Source organism: Ovis canadensis, chromosome 19, assembly GCF_042477335.2.
Source record: "Ovis canadensis isolate MfBH-ARS-UI-01 breed Bighorn chromosome 19, ARS-UI_OviCan_v2, whole genome shotgun sequence".
Classification (NCBI taxonomy): Eukaryota; Metazoa; Chordata; class Mammalia; order Artiodactyla; family Bovidae; genus Ovis; species Ovis canadensis.
The window spans coordinates 62,571,818-62,589,298 of NC_091263.1; the positions used below are offsets into that span (position 1 = coordinate 62,571,818).

Below are 17,481 nucleotides of genomic sequence, written 5' to 3' on the forward strand. Positions count from 1 at the left end.
TAGGCCACAGGTAGATTCGGAGTTGGGATTTGTTTACAATGTCAGAAAAGTAACGGCTTGGTGGAAACGGGAGTGGCCCCAGATCAGGAAATAGTTCTGTTACTGCTGTTGTCATTGACTACTGCCTTATCTTGGGTAAGTTTCTTTACAGATTTGTTTTTGTTTCTTTGCAAAATTAGTGGATGAATAGATGATCATTGTGCGTCCTTTCAGTTCTGAAATTTAGTGCCTTTCTAAAGTGAAAGATTAAAAAAATTTAGGTTTGTACTTTGAAAGGTTCTACAAGGAAGTGCTCACAACCTGCATCTCTATTAAAATACATTTAGAAAAAAATACCTTGAGAGTTGTATCTTGGATGATTTTATGTAACACTGTCTGGAAAGATAGTTACAAATGCATTTTAATATGTTTTAAAATTATTTATTCATTTATTTATTGGGGCCTAATTTATAATAAGATCTCAACTTATGTACATAGAGTTCAGTGGCTTTTTCATATGTATATGCACTGGTAGCTACACTCAGATCAAGATATAGAGCATTTTCAGCTTCCCAAAGGGCTCTTTCTACATTTCTCCTTTTCAGTTAACACTTTCCCTCCCCCAGGGTGACACTGTACTGACTTCTGTCACCACTGGTGAGTTTTGCTTTACAACACAACCCTTTTCTGGGTGAATGGGGGTAATATTAGTAAACTGAAGAACAACACATCTGTTAACTGGAGTTATGGTCACGGTCATTTTCTCCATGATCCTCATGCTTTTTATAACAATTTTTACATTTTTATACTATTTAAAATGACTAAAATTTCTGACCCGGGAGACCTCTTAGTCAGAAGGTCTCTTTTTAGTTGAGGCAATACTGTGCACTTTTGGATCCGTGGTTCTGGGAGTCCTTGTGGACATGGGCCCTGTATCAATCTGCTACTTCCCGTTGTTGGAATGCAGGTATATTTGCAGACAGTAGGTTTAAAGGATGAATCATGAACTTTTCCCACAAATCAGGTTTCAGTGTCAGCAGATGAATCAGTTCCTTAAAGCCTAGAATTGGCTGAGAAAATTAAATGAAAATTGATTTTTTTAAAGTTCATTGAATTAAAGAATGTGGGCATAAAGCTTTAACAACCTTTTAAATGACAGCAATTAACTTGATTTATATATGCAAGATATTCCCCTGGTTTGTCAGATCATTAAAACTCTAGCAGTGAAAGCAAAAACAAAAGATAACTAAAAATTATGTCAGGTGGTTTTTAATTTTTGTTTGGTTTTTGCTTTTTGTGTTAGACCTAGGAAGTTGGGCTTTTTATGTTTCCCACTAAAGCAAGAACTTCAGCAATTTGCTTATCTTTCCCAAATGCCTTTTAGTATATTCTTGTATCCTTTCTTATTTCTGTTGCTAAAGGAGAGGAGTTAGAGGTTGTAACTGAATTCTTGTTAGTTCTCATGAAGGCCTGTGTTTTTTACTGCAAGGCCGTAGAAAGTTGAGAACTAAGTCCTGTGGTAGGGATGCATAGGGCATAGTCCACAAAGTTCAAAGGTTTTATTTTGTGAGATGATTCTGCTGAATAATTCTGTTTTTCTGTGACTAAGTCAGACACTTGGCCAAAAACTAAGCTGAATTTGCTGCCCTAAGATTCATAGCATCATTAGCAAAGAAAGTAATTCATCACTTAGTTATTATTGATCCACCCTTTTTTCTCCTTTCTTCCTTCCTTTTTTTGGTGGCTCTTTTTAGATTTCTTAGCTTTTGCACTATCAGATATTTAACTTAAATTTGTTAAATTTTTGAGTGATGTAACTAAAGAGATACAAAATGAGAAAACATTAAAGTGAATGCCATCTTTGCTATTTATTTTTCTGTAAACTCTGATTTTTCTCTTAAAAGTGCTTTTCTTATCTATAATCTTGCGCTTCTCTAGGGTGCTTTTGCTTACACAGTGGTAACTAGACTGGTCTTTACTATGGAATGATGATGTAAAAGCTGCTGTCTTTTGATTCTGTGAAGTCTGTAGAAAAGCTGAATTGTCCAAACTTCATTGGCCTTTTTATTATGACTTCATGTCATGTTCACATTAAATAAAGGAATACATCCAGAAAGCAGAAGACATAGGCAGACACTGTGAATGCTAAATATTTTTTATTAAAGCTTTTCTCTTTTGTAAATTTGTAAGACTTTTCTTTCTGGAATTATTTTACTGTTACCCAATGCTTCAAAATAATTTAAGTGAGAATGAAAGGACATGTAATCAGTAAATGGTATGGCTTTCTATGGCAGAGTACTTTTATTTCTGTACATAGGCTTTGTTTTCTAACTGGAATGTTTTGTAATTGAAAAAAATATTTCTTTTTGTACATAGTTGTTACATTGGGTGAAGCTTTCTGGGGATTTTGGTTACCTGGGAGATTTTGAACCATTAGAGTTCAGGGAGTGGAATTTTGGTATGACTGTATACTTCTTTAAATGGAATTGGCAAACAATTAAACATTGGAAAATATTTAAAATAGAAAGGATGTGGTCAGGTTGTTACAAGTTCATTTTTAAGCTTTACAGAGGTGGGAGAGAGGATAAGAAGGCAGGTTATTAAAAGAAAAATTATGACTTTACTGTAGAGGTTTTAACACGTTTGATTGTAAACCTTTGCCTGTTGCTCAAAGGCACCTAAAGATTTGTAATTATTTTCTAGTCTCTTTTACTTACGGGGATGTTTATAAATTTATTCAGCTCTCTTTTTATTTTTAAAATATTTTATATACATAGATATCTTTATTTTTATTTATTTGGCTGCACTGAGTCTTCGTTTGGGCATGTATACTCTTAATTGTGGCATGTGGGATCTAGTTCTCCAACCAGAGATGGAACCCGGGCCCCCTGCATTGGGAGTGGAGTCTTAGCCACTGGACTGCCAGGGAAGTCTCTCTCCTTGTCTTTAGATCATCGCTCAGGGACATCATTAAAAAAATGTTGTCTGTATATTATCCTAAAGGTATTAGGTCCCTGCTGACTTCATGGTTTGATGGTTGAGTAACTTCAGAGCCAACCACTGTGGATAAATGCTGCATGGTGGCATTTCTAACATGGTATATGTCCTGCGTGTAGGTTCCTTTCTGACTTTTTTTGCTTAATCTGGAGAAGGGTTAATTACTAGACTGATTTGGGGTGGATCGGGCAGTTGACAGTACCTGCTTGGTCTGGGAAAGTTAGTTCTGGGCTGAGATGACATTTGGAGAGGGTCTTAGATGAGAGATGGAGGGTGGTTTGTCAGCAGTTACAAGTACAGGCTGATTGTTTCTGGAATGACAACATGAAAGGACTGAGAAATTTAGCAATCATTACAATACCTCAAGAATTTTTCCTGCTGATAAATTCAGTTTAAAGTGTTAACCAGCAAGTTCTTCGATTTGAATTCCAAATTAGTATAATATTTTTCCAGAATAGTTTTTATTTGAGGTGGCTGCTATGTAATATTTGCTCAATGGTAAGGCCACCTGTGAGTTATCACTAATTTTCCAAGTTAATTTCATGTTCATTCAGTACCCAGACTAGTGCTTTCTTGTCTCAGTTTTTGCTAGTGTTCTTTCTTGTTGATCAGTTCCTATAAAACATGCATTTTCCATGTTAAACAGAATGTGTGTTACTTTGGAATCATAATTTTAAGCCACTTTGGCTTATTTTTTACTCATATCATTATAAAATAACCTTGGGGTGATCAATGATAACACAGATGCACCGAAATATCATCTCTAGAAGACAGTAATTAATAAGGAAGCAAACTTACATTAATTTGAAAATATTTAATTTTGTTAGTTGTGATAAAATATACACAACATAAAATTTGCCATTTTAATGGGTACAGTTAAGTGGCATTAAGAACATTCAGTGTTGTGCAGTGATCACCACCGTCCATTTTGGCAACTTTTTCATCTTCCCAAACGAAAGTCTGTATTATTGACAATAATTCCCCATTCCTGCCTCCCTGCAGCCCCTGGTGACCAGCGTTCTGCTTCTGCCTCTGTGAATTTGACCGTCTGGCTATCTCATATAAGTGGAATTTTACAGTATTTGCCCTCTTGTGAGTGGTTTATTTCACTGTAGCGCAGTGTCCTCAAGGGTCATCTGTGTTGTAGTACGTGTATTGGAATTTCCTTTTGAGGAAAGACATTTCCACAGCAGGTAAAATAGGTCCTGGAACCCTGTATATGAGGGCTTGTTACCTCCTTTGGAAGAACTTGGTAGGTGCCAGCAGAACTGTGAGAACCAGATATCTTTTCCTTAGATATAGTTCTGACATACATGGTTATTGAAACGAGGGCGGGATGGAAGCAGAATAGGATGACAGAGAAGGTGTAAAGTAAAGGTTGCTAGAGTCTTGGATTTCATTTGGATGAGGACAGAGCTTCGTGGGTCTTAGTATACCCCTTGATTGTGTAATCACTGATGTTCACAGTGTTGGTCTGAGTCAAGCGTTTGGTCCAGAACAGTTAACCAAAAGAGTTGTTGCGTTTTAAAGTTGTAAATAAGCCTTTGAGTATCTGAGAGGCATGATTATTCCGTGACTCATTCCCCAGCTGTTCTGGTTAGTTGAGGTTTTAACAGTATTTCAGTCTCATTTCTGTATTAATGGAAAACTAATTGAGTATTTAAAGAGGCTTAGTAGTTTACATAATAATGATACCACATAATTAATGCTCTATATTTTATGTTTTAGCTTTATTGTATTACTGTACCTCTGGATTTGAGAAGTACAGATGTCCAGCCATAGAGAGAAAGCAAGTTGGGCAGAGAGTGTGAGTTGAGCAGTTAGCCCTTTCAGAATAGCTAAAGAACTGAGCAACTGAACAACAGCCAACACGTGTAAGTGTTTTTTTAACACACATGTACACCTGTGGCTGATTTATATCAATGTATGGCAAAACCCACGATATCATAATTAGCCTCCAATTAAAATAAATAAAATATTATTGTTTTCTTTGCTGCTATTATTACTATTTTTAATTGATGTAGAGTTGATTTGCTGTGTTAGTTTTAGGTGTACAGCAAAGTGATCAGCTATATGTGTGTGCACATATTCATTTTCAGATTCTTTTCCATCATAGGTTATTATAAGATACTGAATATAGTTCCTGGTGCTATATACGTCTTTGCTATTGTTTTTGATTCCTGTGTTAGTAAACATGGGGTGACTTTCCTGAATACTGTTTGTTCCAGGGTGGTGGGGGGACACTTTAGAGCATCTTTTCATCACCCCTCCTCCCCAGCTTCCTTCTTGACAAGGAGTGCTTTTGACTATTTTTGTGACAGTGAATGTTACGAAGGCTGATTTTTTTTTTTCTTTTTGGTGCTTTAAATAACTGCTCAGTTCTTAAGAAAATCAGAGTGATTAGTTGTTTTCTAGAGTTACACTGTTAAAAGAGACATAATTTTCTTTAAAAAAACAATAGGTAGCTGTTCTTTCTAGGAATGTAGTTTCCTTTTGATTACTTTTTGTTTTTATTATTGAGCAAAATGGGCAGGAGTAGGTGATCTAGTAGCTAAACCTAGAAATATGAAAAACTTTGGGTATTTTGTTGTTATCATTTATGGGCTTTCCTGATAGCTCAGTGAAGCCTGCCAGTACAGGAGACATAGGTTTGATCCCTGAGTATGAAGATTCCCTGGAGTAGAAAATGGCAACCTCCCCACTCCAGTATTCTTGCCTGGGAAATCCCATGCATAGAGGAAACTTGTGGGCTACTGTCCACTCAGTTGCAAAAGAGTCAGGCACAATTTAGCAACCAAAACAACAACAACATGGTCATTTAGATCGGGGAACCCCTTGACCTGTTAATGTAGTTGTTGTTCAGTTGCTCAGCTGTGTCTGAGCGACCCCATGGACTACAGACCCTAGGCTTCCCTGTCCTTCACTATCTCCTGAAGTTTGCTCAGACTCATGTCCATTGAGTTGATAATGCCATCTAACCATCTCATCTTCTATTGCTTCCTTCTCCTGCCCTCAATCTTTCCCAGCATCAGGGTCTTTTCCAGTGAGTCGGCTCTTGGCATCAGGTGACCAAAGTATTGGAGCTTCAGCATCAGTCCTTCCAGTGAATACTCAGGGTTGATTTCTTTTAGGATTGACTGGTTTGTTCTCCTTGCTGTCCCAGGGATTGAATCCAGGTCTTGTGCGTTATAGGCAGATTCCTTACTGTCTGGCGCACCAGGGAAGGGCTTCTCTATTTTTGGCTGTGCTGGGTCTTTGTTGCTGTGCAGGCTTTTCTCTAGTTGCAGTGTGCGGGCTCTAGGGTATTGGGCTGTAGTAGTTGCAGAACGTGGGCTTAGTTGCTCTGCAGCATGAGGGATCTTCCCGGATCAGGGATTGAACCCGAGTCTCCTGCATTGGCAGGTGAACCCTTTACCACTGAGCCACCAGGGAAGCCCAAGCATTTCTTAGTAGGGTTGATGTTCATTACTTTCATTTTGTTTCCATTTTGAAGTTGATTTTAATCCTCAGTCATGGTTCATATTTGCATTTGAAATTGTTAATACAAGTAATACACACGCAGACTGGGAAACAGAATCTGCTCTTTGGCGTTACCTGCATCTGGTTTTCCTTAAGGGTTCCTGGGTGAACTGAGAAACTTTAAATGACTCTGTTGCCAGTAGTAGCTGTGACAGGGGACGCAGAGAGCTGGGGGGGCTCTTCTGGCCTTGCCTTCTAGGGTGGCTCTCCCTTCTTGTGGTGAATGCTTGAGGGCTCCAGGACTTTTGCAGCCCGATCCAGGGCTTTGAGGCACAACAGGGTTCTGAAAACAGTCTCCTCCCCGCCTACCCCTTGACCTTTACCCTGATTTTGGCTTCCTAGTAACTTTGAGAGGAGCTCTTTTGAAAGCAGCTGTACTACTGAAATCTCAGGTTCTGTGGTGGTATTCTTTTTCCACAAGCTCTTTGAGAGGCTTCTCTACTCTCCCTGTCTCATCTTTGACCTTACTGTGACCTCTTTTTCCTCTCAGAGTTCCAGCCCCTTTGGGCCTGGACCCATTGTCCGATTTTTTGTTTGCTTCCTGGCCAGTACCCTCTAGCCTGGTCCCTTTGCCCGTCTGCAGCTTCTGCTCTCTCAAGCAGCCCCCCGTCAGTCCAGCCTGTGCCCCCTTTGCTGCGGACACACCGCCCAGAATTCAGGGTCTCCTCCTGAAGGGGCCCAATTTGTGGCTGGTTCCACACAGTATATTAACTTGAGGCAGACCCTTTTCTTTTTGCCTTCTGTGACCTTTGCAGATCCTCTGTTGTTCCTCTGTTTGCACCTCCCTTGGGGGATCCCCCCACCTTTAGACTTCATCTAGCCTGTGTGCCCCGCTAAACCTTTCTACTGAGCTGCAGGTCCATATATCCTCTCTCTCTGGGCCTGTCCAGTTTGGAGTTCCGCTGGCCCTTTAATCTACAGGTCCCAAACAATTCCTTAGTCTCCGTGAAGCTAGGTCTCTTTTTTTCACCTTCCTTCTTGGTGATGGTGTCCAGTTTTTCTCCTGACAGCATTTTTCTCCCAACAGCTTTCCTGTGGAACTGAGCCTTATTACTGAAAATTACCAACCCTTGACTTAAGAATGTGCTGTTCTGACTTCTTGGTTTTCAAACATTTTTAGAACGTATGGGGCCCTTTGTTAAGTGAAATCTTTGCAGGAGGCCCAGTATGTAAAATAAGAAAGACTGGGGTTCTGGTGGAAGGGGAGTGAAGGGCCAGCATCCTGACCTGCCACTTAGGCACCCCATCCTGCCCTCTTCCTCCTCCGAGGCAGAGCTGGTGTCTGGCCTGCAGCCTCTGTAAGTGGAACTCCCTGCAGTTAGCTGCTCAGGACTGCCTGAGGGTTCTCTGCTTGTCTGAAAACTGCTGTATCTGTTCTGCACCCCGCCTCTTTCTCATTGGTTTTATTTTGTGACTGGTAAGTTTAAAATTAATGCTGTGATGAAACTTGCCAAGGAAAAGCAGTGCCACTTTGGAAAGTGAAACTAGGTGGTGAAAAGAGCCAGCTCCTTTAAATACTGAAAACCTCAGAAATGCCCAAGGGTTCCTTTCAACTTCTGCAGAAGTCTTTATTGACTCTTACCTTTCTCTAAAGCTGCTCTTCTGCAACCTGAACATTCAAGTAAACTTAGTTTAGTCTTATTGTTTTTGTTTTGTTCATTTGCCTGTATAGCAGGTTTGTTCAACCTGTATAATATAACCAAAACGTTAGCCATAATGTATTCTGTTGCTTCCAAATGGTTGTCCATCCCCTCCACCCCACCCTTCTCTGATCCATCGGATACACTGTGGACAGATAGCTCTTTGTAAACAAACTTGATTTTATCACATAAATCTATCCTGCTGCCAGCAGGGTAAAGTCCAGGCTCCTCAGGAATGTGCACAGAATCCTTGAGCTTGTCTGGTCACCTGCCCAGCTCAGCCCCCCTCACACATGCCCTCCCTCCAGCATTGGCCAGACCCTGGTCCTCCCCACATCCTCTTCTCCGCATGTCCAGTGTGTCCTCCACTAACATACGGCTCCTCAAATGTCAGTCTGGCATATACCAATCTCATACTTCTGGCCCTTTTTGACTACTATAATTATTCTTTTAATATTTTAAAAATTTATCAAATTTGGACTTTTTAACTGAAATTTTATAAAGCATTATTACATTTTAAAAATAAAGACAATGAAATACAAGTAATAATAAATTAATCATTTTGTTAAAATACATTCCTTCAGTAAGTTTCTCTGTCTCTTTTCTTTTTGGCTGCACCACGCAGCTTATGGGATCTCAGTTCCTCGACGAGGGATTGACTCTGGATCCTGGCAGTGGAAACCCAAAACCATAATTACTAGGCCACCAGGGATCTCGAAAGGTTCTCAACTAAACCTTTTGTACTTAAAATTTTTAAAAACTGTGTACTTCGTAAGAGGTGATATTAAGGAATTTTTTTTTTTTAGGTGTGATAATAACATTGTGACTATATATGAGAATGTCCTTTTTCTTGGGAGAATCAAACTGAAGAGTTAAAGGTGAGGTATCATGATGTTTCAGCACTTTTAAATGGCTCATAAAATATGTTTGTGTAATACGTGCACATATATATGGAAATATATATATGTAGATACATATGCACAGATATATGGAAAAATACAGCAAATCAGGAAAATTTTAATAACTTTTGAATCTAAGTGGAGAGAATTTGGAATGTTTTCAAAATCTGTGTGTTTGAAAATTTTGATAAAAGCTTGTCTTGGTTTAAGTATAAAAATGGCTTCAAAAGCTGCACAAAAAGATTTTAACCCCACTGTGTACTGTACAGTGGGTAACACATGCATATACGCGCGTGCACGCACACACACACACACACACCCCCGACCCATTTGTTGAAGTGACATTTAGACTAGTGTGTTTTCAGTGTTTTGGGAAACCAAATGCTAGTGAAGGGTTTTTTAAATAATTTTTAAAATTGAGGTATAATTAATATATACAGCATTACGTTAGTTTCAAGTATACAACTGGTGATTTGATATTTGTATGTATTGTAGAATGATCGCATGTCTAGTTAACGTCTGTCACCATAACTAGTTACAAAACTTTTTTCTTATGACTTTTAGATACACTTTGATGACTTTTAGATACTTTCAAATGTGTAAGACAATATTATTAACTATCTTCATTGTGCTATACATTACATCTCCATGACTTACAACTAGAAGTTTGTACCTTTGAAGTTCCTAACAAATCCTGTGTAAGCAATACCTGTGAAGTAGCAGTTGCGTATTTCATATGTTAACTCTTTTTTCCCCCGTTCCACCTTAATGATGCTGCATAAATTCTTTAAAAGAAAGTCTTCAGCAGCCCCTAAATTTTCTCATGTTCCAGCAGTGGTTTGAGTGTTGTGTCTAGGGGGCAACACTAAGGAGATTTCTTATTTTTCCTGTAAGACTCAGGTTTCCTGTGGAGTTTTCCTTCCTGGACGCCTCCAAGCCAGGTTAACTGCCCTTTGCCCCGGGCATTCAGCCTTCTGCATATTCTCTTTTGAATGTTATAAATGTAATTACTTGTTCAATGTCTGTACCAGATTGAAAGCTGACTGTGAGAGACATTGTTATTCCTCATTGGTACCTTGGATACAACATAGCAGAGTAGACAGTAGATAAATTATAGCTGAGGAAAGGCATAGAGGCAAAACTGCAGCACCACCATTTGTAGCTTTGTTTCTACTCCAAAATGCATTGTATTCTAAACAAAAGCTATGATGTTTAATCAGATCTGATCTAGTGACTCCTTGATTTAGAGCCTGCCATTGGCTTTCCATAGCAATTACAATAAAATCCAAACTCCTCTTGTGGTCTGTAATACCCTTTGCAATTTGTTCGTTGCCCCCCTCTGCCACTTTCTGCCTGCTTTCCCACAATCTGCTATGCATCTTTTCTGTCCCTCCAAGTACAGCAAAGTTTGTTACGTTTAGTTCCTTTCCGTCAGAGGAGTTAGCTCAGTCATGAACCCTTCCGTCAACATCCTTACCTCCACTCCCCTGGCTTTCCTGTCTTTTTACTGTTCGCTTTTCTTCATGGTGCTTATCATTTAATGAAATTATCTTACTTTCAGTTCATTTTAATTCTTAAATTAAAAAATTTAATTTATCATTGACTGCTTTAAAGTCGCAGGTAGAGAACATTAAAACCTACTCCAGGACTGTTTCTCCTTGTTGTCCCTTGTGGGAAAACCAAACAGGGCGCTAATGCACTGTTCTTGTGTTTACTGTTGTAAACTGTGTGAAGATAGGAACCAGTTCCTTTAATCAGCATGGCATCCCTGTACTAAGAATGATGCATAGCAAATATATGTATGTTGAGTGGAGGTGCTAATAAACAACAAGCTTGTAAATGATCTAAGAAAAAAAGTTTTTTTAAACTCCAGAGATTTGGGGGCAGTGTTATAGTTTAGTCTGCCTGTTCCAAATTTTTTTATGAGAAGTCAATATTTTGTCATATTTTGCTGCCTGGAGTGCCTGTTTATTGTTCTAGGTGAACAAAAGTCCTTTCTTCAACTTCTTTTTTTTTTTAAATCACATTCACTTTTTTGAGGATAACTGCGCATCTTTAGATTTTCAACAAATGCATTCCTTTTCTTAAAAATAATTTTGTTTATTTTGACTGTGCTGGGTCTTCACTGCTGCTTGGACTTTTCTTTGGTTGTGATGAGCAGGGGGCTGCTTTCTAGTTGTCGTACATGGACTCCTCATTCCGGTGGCTTCTCATTTTGCAGAGATCAGGTTCTGTGGTGTGCCTGTGTGTGTGCTCAGTCGCTTCAGGCGTGTCTGACTCTTCGCAACCCTATGGATTGTAGCCTGCCAGGCTCCTCTGTCCATGGGATTTTCCTGCAAGAATTCTGGAGTGGGTTCCCTCCCATGCCCCTCTCCAGGAGATCTTCCCTGACCCAGGGATCAAACCTGCATCTCTCATGTCTTCTGCATTGGCAGGTGGGTTGTCAACCACTTAGCCACCAGGGAAGCCCTTACAAATGCATTTCTATTAGTAAAACATCGAATTGAAGGGCATTAGCTCCAGTCATTTGCTTTCCTTTTCATGAAGGTAGTTCCAAAGAGGCAGTTACCAGTCTGGTTCTTTTTGGGCATGGGACAGGGCAATTCTGCTTCCTTTGCCCTCATGTTCCTCATGAGAACCTGTTATTTGCAGGTGTATGAGGCCCAGGTTGATCTGCAGAATAAAATCCAGTGAATCCACTGTCCTTCTACCATTGCTAATTGAATCGATGTTCTTACTGGGGTGGGAGGGCAGATGATGATGTATCTGGATGGGAATGGGGGTCCTTGAGAACAGGGGAGGCATCCACAGACGGGAAATAGGGTTGACCAGACTTAGACTTTGCCTATAATCCTTCCCACCCCCTCCTCAGTCCTGTTTGGAAATGGAAAAGTTTTGGAAATTTTGAAGCTATGGAGGAAAAGAAGCCCTCTAGTTTTTAATTAAACATTTTTTAAAACAAATTTTTATTTTTATTTTTTTAATTAAAAGTTTCCTTGTTGTTGTTTAATATATTTTGATATATTTTGTCCTGCTTCCATGCACAAACGAAAATGAGTTAGTATTCTGGTTTTTTACTTGTTTGGCGAGAGTTTAAAAAATTTGGACTCGCAGGTAATCCTGAAGTTCTTTGTTAGTTTAGAAACAAAAAGATATTTTGTAAAACTGGTTGCTCATATTATAATTAGTATGTGATACTAACATATAAAATGTAACAGAACTTTAGTTGCAGATTTATTAGTATATTTGAATCATTTAAACTTTGATTACTTTGGTGCCAAACATGTAAGGGATTTTTCCATCTTGGTTTGAGGAGAACGTATACATTTTTTTAGCATGGTGGCAAACAGTTGAAACTTACTGTGGGTAAAATGGACCTTTTCCTATACCACTCTTCCCCCAACACATTTTACTGAGCTCAAATTTTGTCACAAATAATTTAGAAATAGGTAAGGAAAATGAGATGGCTTTTAATAGACATCACTTTTTCTTGCATTGCTCTATTTTTATCAAATCATAAACTTAAGTATCAATACTTAATCTTTTTTTTTTCGGCTCTGCTGCATGGCTTGTGGGATCTTAGTTTCCCAACCAGGGGAACTAAGTGCTCAAACCTGTGCTCCATACAGTGGAAGCCCCGAGTGCTAACCACTGGACCACCAGGGAAGCCCCCTTGGTCCCTTCTGTAGGTCATTGTTATTTCTAGTTTTTTTTGTTTTCTGCCAGAAGAAGTCTATTTGTATAAAGATATGTATTTCCCCACCAACTTAAAAAATCAGTTGATAGTGCTCTTTTCATTTAAAATATCTTGGATATATCAAAGTGCACAGCAGTGTGCCTTGTTCTTTTAGTGATTGTGTAGTAATGTGTTTATACAGATGCACCATAATTTATCCAGTCAGTTCTCTATTTGTATACTTTTGGGTTATTTCCAGTTTTTTATGCTATAAACAGTGTTGTGCACTAATGATAACTGAATTTGCTTGGATTAAGACAGCTTTCTAATACTGAAAACATTTTTTTCCCCTGAGTTCAAGTATTTGTATAAATACTGGTTCACCAGCACTGGGTGTGGTAGAGTAAGGGGAGCTGGAGGTGAAGTCCTTGCCACCCCTTCCCCTTTGGTGGCATAGAAGGGGTGGAGGGGACAGAATTCCCAGCTGAGTCTTGGGAGACCGATGTGTCTGAAGATACCCACAGACTGTGAGGTCTTAATCATGCCTTTAAAGCCCAAGACCTGTGTGTGTGCTGCTTGTTATCAAATTATGTTTGTGTCTTAGTTTTGAGAAAACCACAGCAGCATGGATCGACTAACAAAATTATTTTATTTTCTGGAAAATTTTTTAAGAACACCTTTTCAAATTTTCTCAAGCAGCTCTCGGGTTAGCTGCCCCGCGTGGGAGATCTTGGTTGCCTGGCCAGAGACCAAGCCCATGTCCCCTGTATTGCAAGGCAGGTTCTTAACTGCTGGGCCACAAGGAAAGTTCCTGGAAGGTTTTTTGTATTCTTTTGTTCATTGGCGGTAGACAGCTAAAATTTTTTTCTTTAATTTTCTTTTTATCTGAGCTACTTGATAAATTTTAAACAGAATGCTCTGGTTTCAGTATAGTAACTTCTGAAGAAACTGAATTTGGAATCTTGAGGCATTATGTAGTTGAATCTTAGAGTGGTTATTATATTTCAATAATCTGAGATTTTAGTTTTCATCCCTTTGCTGAAGAACTTCAGAACATTCCACTGGAGCATACATTCATACTACCATGAGTATCTCCTCTGCGTACTGCTGTTGCCTCTAAAGCATTGTCCTCAAAGGATGGGTAATAGGGTGATGGGAGGGAGGTCCAAGAAGGAGGGGACATATGTATACCTATGGCTGATTCATGTTGATATTTGGCAGAAAACAGCAAAATTCTGTAAAACAAATATCCTTAAGTTAAAAAGTAAATAAACAGAAAAAAAGATGGGTAACAATTGACTGTAATATATCCTAACCCAAGGCTGTCAGAGGGTGTGCACACCCAGCCAGTGGTGGGTGGATGGGCGCTGCTAGTCCACAGGCTCTGCTGCCCTTCCCTGCAGGGACTTGTAGCTGCTGAGTGCATTATTAGGCTTTCCAGAGTCAAGTGTGTTTGCTTTGCTGTGGCATTCTTTCTGCCATTTATTTTGTGTTCTAGTGAGTAGTTTTGACTCATGAAGGCAGACAAAAGGATGCAACTTGTAGACTTGGGATTGTGGCAAAGAAACAGTATCATGGAGTGTGGCAGAAAGCAAGTTTTTTGTGCACTGATAAGGCATCTTTAGAAAGTGATCTGAGAAGAAGTGTAGAAATTGGCAATTAGAATTAGTCAAGTTCTTTGTGTTGTGAATAGCATTGTGAACAACAGGGAAGCCTGGCAAGTTGCACCGCTTAATGTTTAAAGAACAAGTGTAAGAAAATGGTTTGAAGCCTTATTTTAACGTCAGAGGATTTGAAGAGGATTGTAGAGCAAGCAAATTGCCTGTAGATAATGCCTAGTAACTTCACACAGGAGTTCTGCTTTTACGCCCTCTCAGGTGAAAAAGGCACTTGGGGTTGGCCCTTGTGCACACCAGGGCTGTCAGTGGTGCTGGCCTTGAGGCAGATGGTGGGCACTGCATTTCCTTCCCTTATGAGAATGACGTTACCCCTCCCTGGAGTCAGGCATGTTACTGCTGCAGGAGAAAGGTCTGGTGTTTTCCTCTCTAGTGAATTGGAGATAACATGATCTGTTGACATAGAAATTTATTCAGCAGACTGTATAAAGTGGTGATGCCAGGGGTTTAGGGAATGCGAAGATAAGGGAATTCCCTGCCCTTGAGGAGCTTATAGTACCATAAGATGATGCCACACAAAATAGCTAGTGTTTAAATGCTGTCAGAAAGGTATGGAGGCCCTCCTGTGGAAAATACTTTGACAGGGGTGGGTGAAGGGGCTAACATTTTTGTAGGGTGTTATTTTGAGAAACAGTTTTTGTGGAATAATATTTGTGGGAGTAAAGGTCAGGGAGTGAGTGATCTTTGAATACTTACTCATATATCGTTATTGTTAGTGTAATACTTTCTCAGACTTAAAATATTTCTGTTTTTAATGGAGAAAAGGCCCAGTGTAAAATAAGAAAAGAACCCTGGACTTTTCCTTCTAAACCTTAATCTTTTAGTGCTACTTCCTCCTAAAGTTGTTTAACTTTGGTGAGGGTCTCACCCACTCTCTTTCTCTGAGAACAGCAGATGCAGCAAAGAACGAGCTCCAGTGATTTGTCATGTCTTAAGCTGTGGGCAGGTTTGTTGGGACCTGCCTGGAACTGCAGTAGGCAGCAGTCAGGATATGGGACGGGAAGGGAAACTGTTAACTTGTGTCCATAAGCAGGCAGCTTGGCAAGAATGACAGTATATCCTCAGTGGGCCCCAAACTTTTTACTTTTTATCTGTTGAGTTCCCCTAATTTGCTCTTTAATTGCTGAGGGAGGTTATTATGCTGAATTCTTATGTGTGAGTCACTTGCAGTTTTGATTGATTAAAATTTTTATAACCCTGGCATGTTATACGTTAGTTTTTCCTTGTATTGACTATTGCTGAATGTTAATTTGCAGTTATTATGTTTTCTTCAGCTAATTATATGCTCAGTTGGTAGGAGTTTCTATTGATGTGGATTTCAGCAAGATTCAGGGACCAGCCCCTGACTTTTTTTTTGGTATTCTTTGTTGTTGTTGACTTTTTAAGAATCAGATAGGAGCTAAAGATACGTTCAGAGTCTGCTCAGCATCCTTACTGTCATTTCTTTGGTCTTACCTGTCATCTCGTCTCATTTGGATTATTACAGTAGCCTCCTAACTGATTTCCCTTCTTCTGCCCTTGTCTGCTCCAGGCTGCCCGTGATATAGTGAGATTCTGTTAACAGGTAAATCCGATGATGTCACTCTGCTCAGAACTTACTGCTTTCACTCAGGTTTTCTTCCTGTCCCACAAGGCCCCCATGGCCTAGCCTTCCCGCTTTTTAAGACTTCCTCCCCATTATCTGCTGTCCAACAAGCCCAGGGGACCCCTTCCTGAGGGCCTTTGCGTGTGTTGCATGTGTCCCTGCCTGGAATGCCTTCGTACAGATATGTGCATAACTAGCTCTCTCACTTTTTTGGAGTCTTTCCCCAAAAATAACCTCAGTGACCTGTGTGATTGATTTCAGCCCTCCTGTTATTATGCCCAGTGAAACAAGTCCATCAGGGAAAGACAAATACTGGATGATATCACTTCTATGTAGAATCTAAAAAATAAACTAGTGAGTATAACAAAACAGAAATAGACTCGCAGATATAGAAAACTAGTGATTACCAGTATGGAGTACGGCAAGATAGGGGTAGGTACAAATTAAGAGGTACAAACTATTATGCATAAAATAAATAAGTTATGAGGGTATATTGCCCAGCACAGGGAATATAGCCAATATTATGCTAACTATAAACTTAACAATAATATATAATAGCTATATATTATTTAAACTATACTTTTAAAAATTGTGAATCACTGTGTTGTACATTTAAAATGAATTACCTGACATTGTAAATCAAGTATACCTCAATGAAAAAAAGAAAATTTCACTCCTTCAACATTTCATGTCCCTGCCTCTGCTTATATTTTTCTCCTTAGAATTTACTATGTAACACTGTGTATTTTACTTCTGCAGCCTCTGTATTATCTCTTTCCCTCGCTTGAATGCTAGCTCTTTGAGGACGGGGATTTTTGTCTGTGTCGTGTCTCCAGCACCTCAAACTATAGTAGGTGCTCAGTAAGAAGTGTTGACTGGATGGATGGATGAATGTTTCATACCATAGCTTCCTACCCTGGTTTGTGAATTATGTAAATTCTGAATGTGGTAGGCTATCAGACAATGTCTCATCAAGAAACCTCTCCTAGGTCTTCAGTCAAAAGGGGGCTATGATTCTATGTGTTTAACAGTCATTTTGTTATACTGCACAGATTGGCACAACATTGTGCACAAATCAGGTATACTTCATTAAAAAAAAAGGGGGGTGCTATAATTCTAGGAATTGGATACAAAAGGAATGGCTGGAGGAGCAAAGGGGAAGGTGGTATTACACAGAATCCATGCGCCACCTTTTCCCGCTTATACTGCTGGAGTTCACTAACAGCTGAGCAGAAACCTGTATACACCTGCCAGGGCTGCTGTCAGAGCTAAGTGAGAGCGCAGCTGTCAGCGGGGCTGGCCATGCAAATTCACGCCTGTGATTCAGGGAGAGTCTGGAAGGATAAGTGTGGGCCTGACACACTTCCCCACTTATGTGGTTAAGTACCAACGTAAACTGTCCAGCACAGGTGGTGTTTATTTAATTCGTGTGACAGACTAAATTAATAACACGGGGTAAGATCTGAGATCATGAATGAAAGATTAGAAAGCTAAGAATTAAACTCCAGCT

At 39.5% G+C, this 17,481-nt stretch overlaps 1 protein-coding gene across 23 annotated transcripts in view; it reads left to right on the forward strand.

Moving 5' to 3' along the window:
* The window catches only part of SFMBT1 (Scm like with four mbt domains 1), a 117,705-nt gene that overhangs the window by 2,569 nt on the left and 97,655 nt on the right, over positions 1 to 17,481 (forward strand). For 6 of the 23 annotated variants that reach the window (XR_011251003.1, XM_069562454.1, XM_069562461.1 and 3 more), the window contains one exon: positions 8,942 to 9,013. The exons of 16 other annotated variants lie outside the window; for them this stretch is intronic. The gene's annotated coding sequence lies outside the window, so the exon portion shown is untranslated. Of the gene's footprint in view, positions 1 to 8; positions 136 to 8,941; positions 9,014 to 17,481 lie in introns of those variants that run through there. One more of the 23 variants, XM_069562460.1, reaches the window with a different exon arrangement.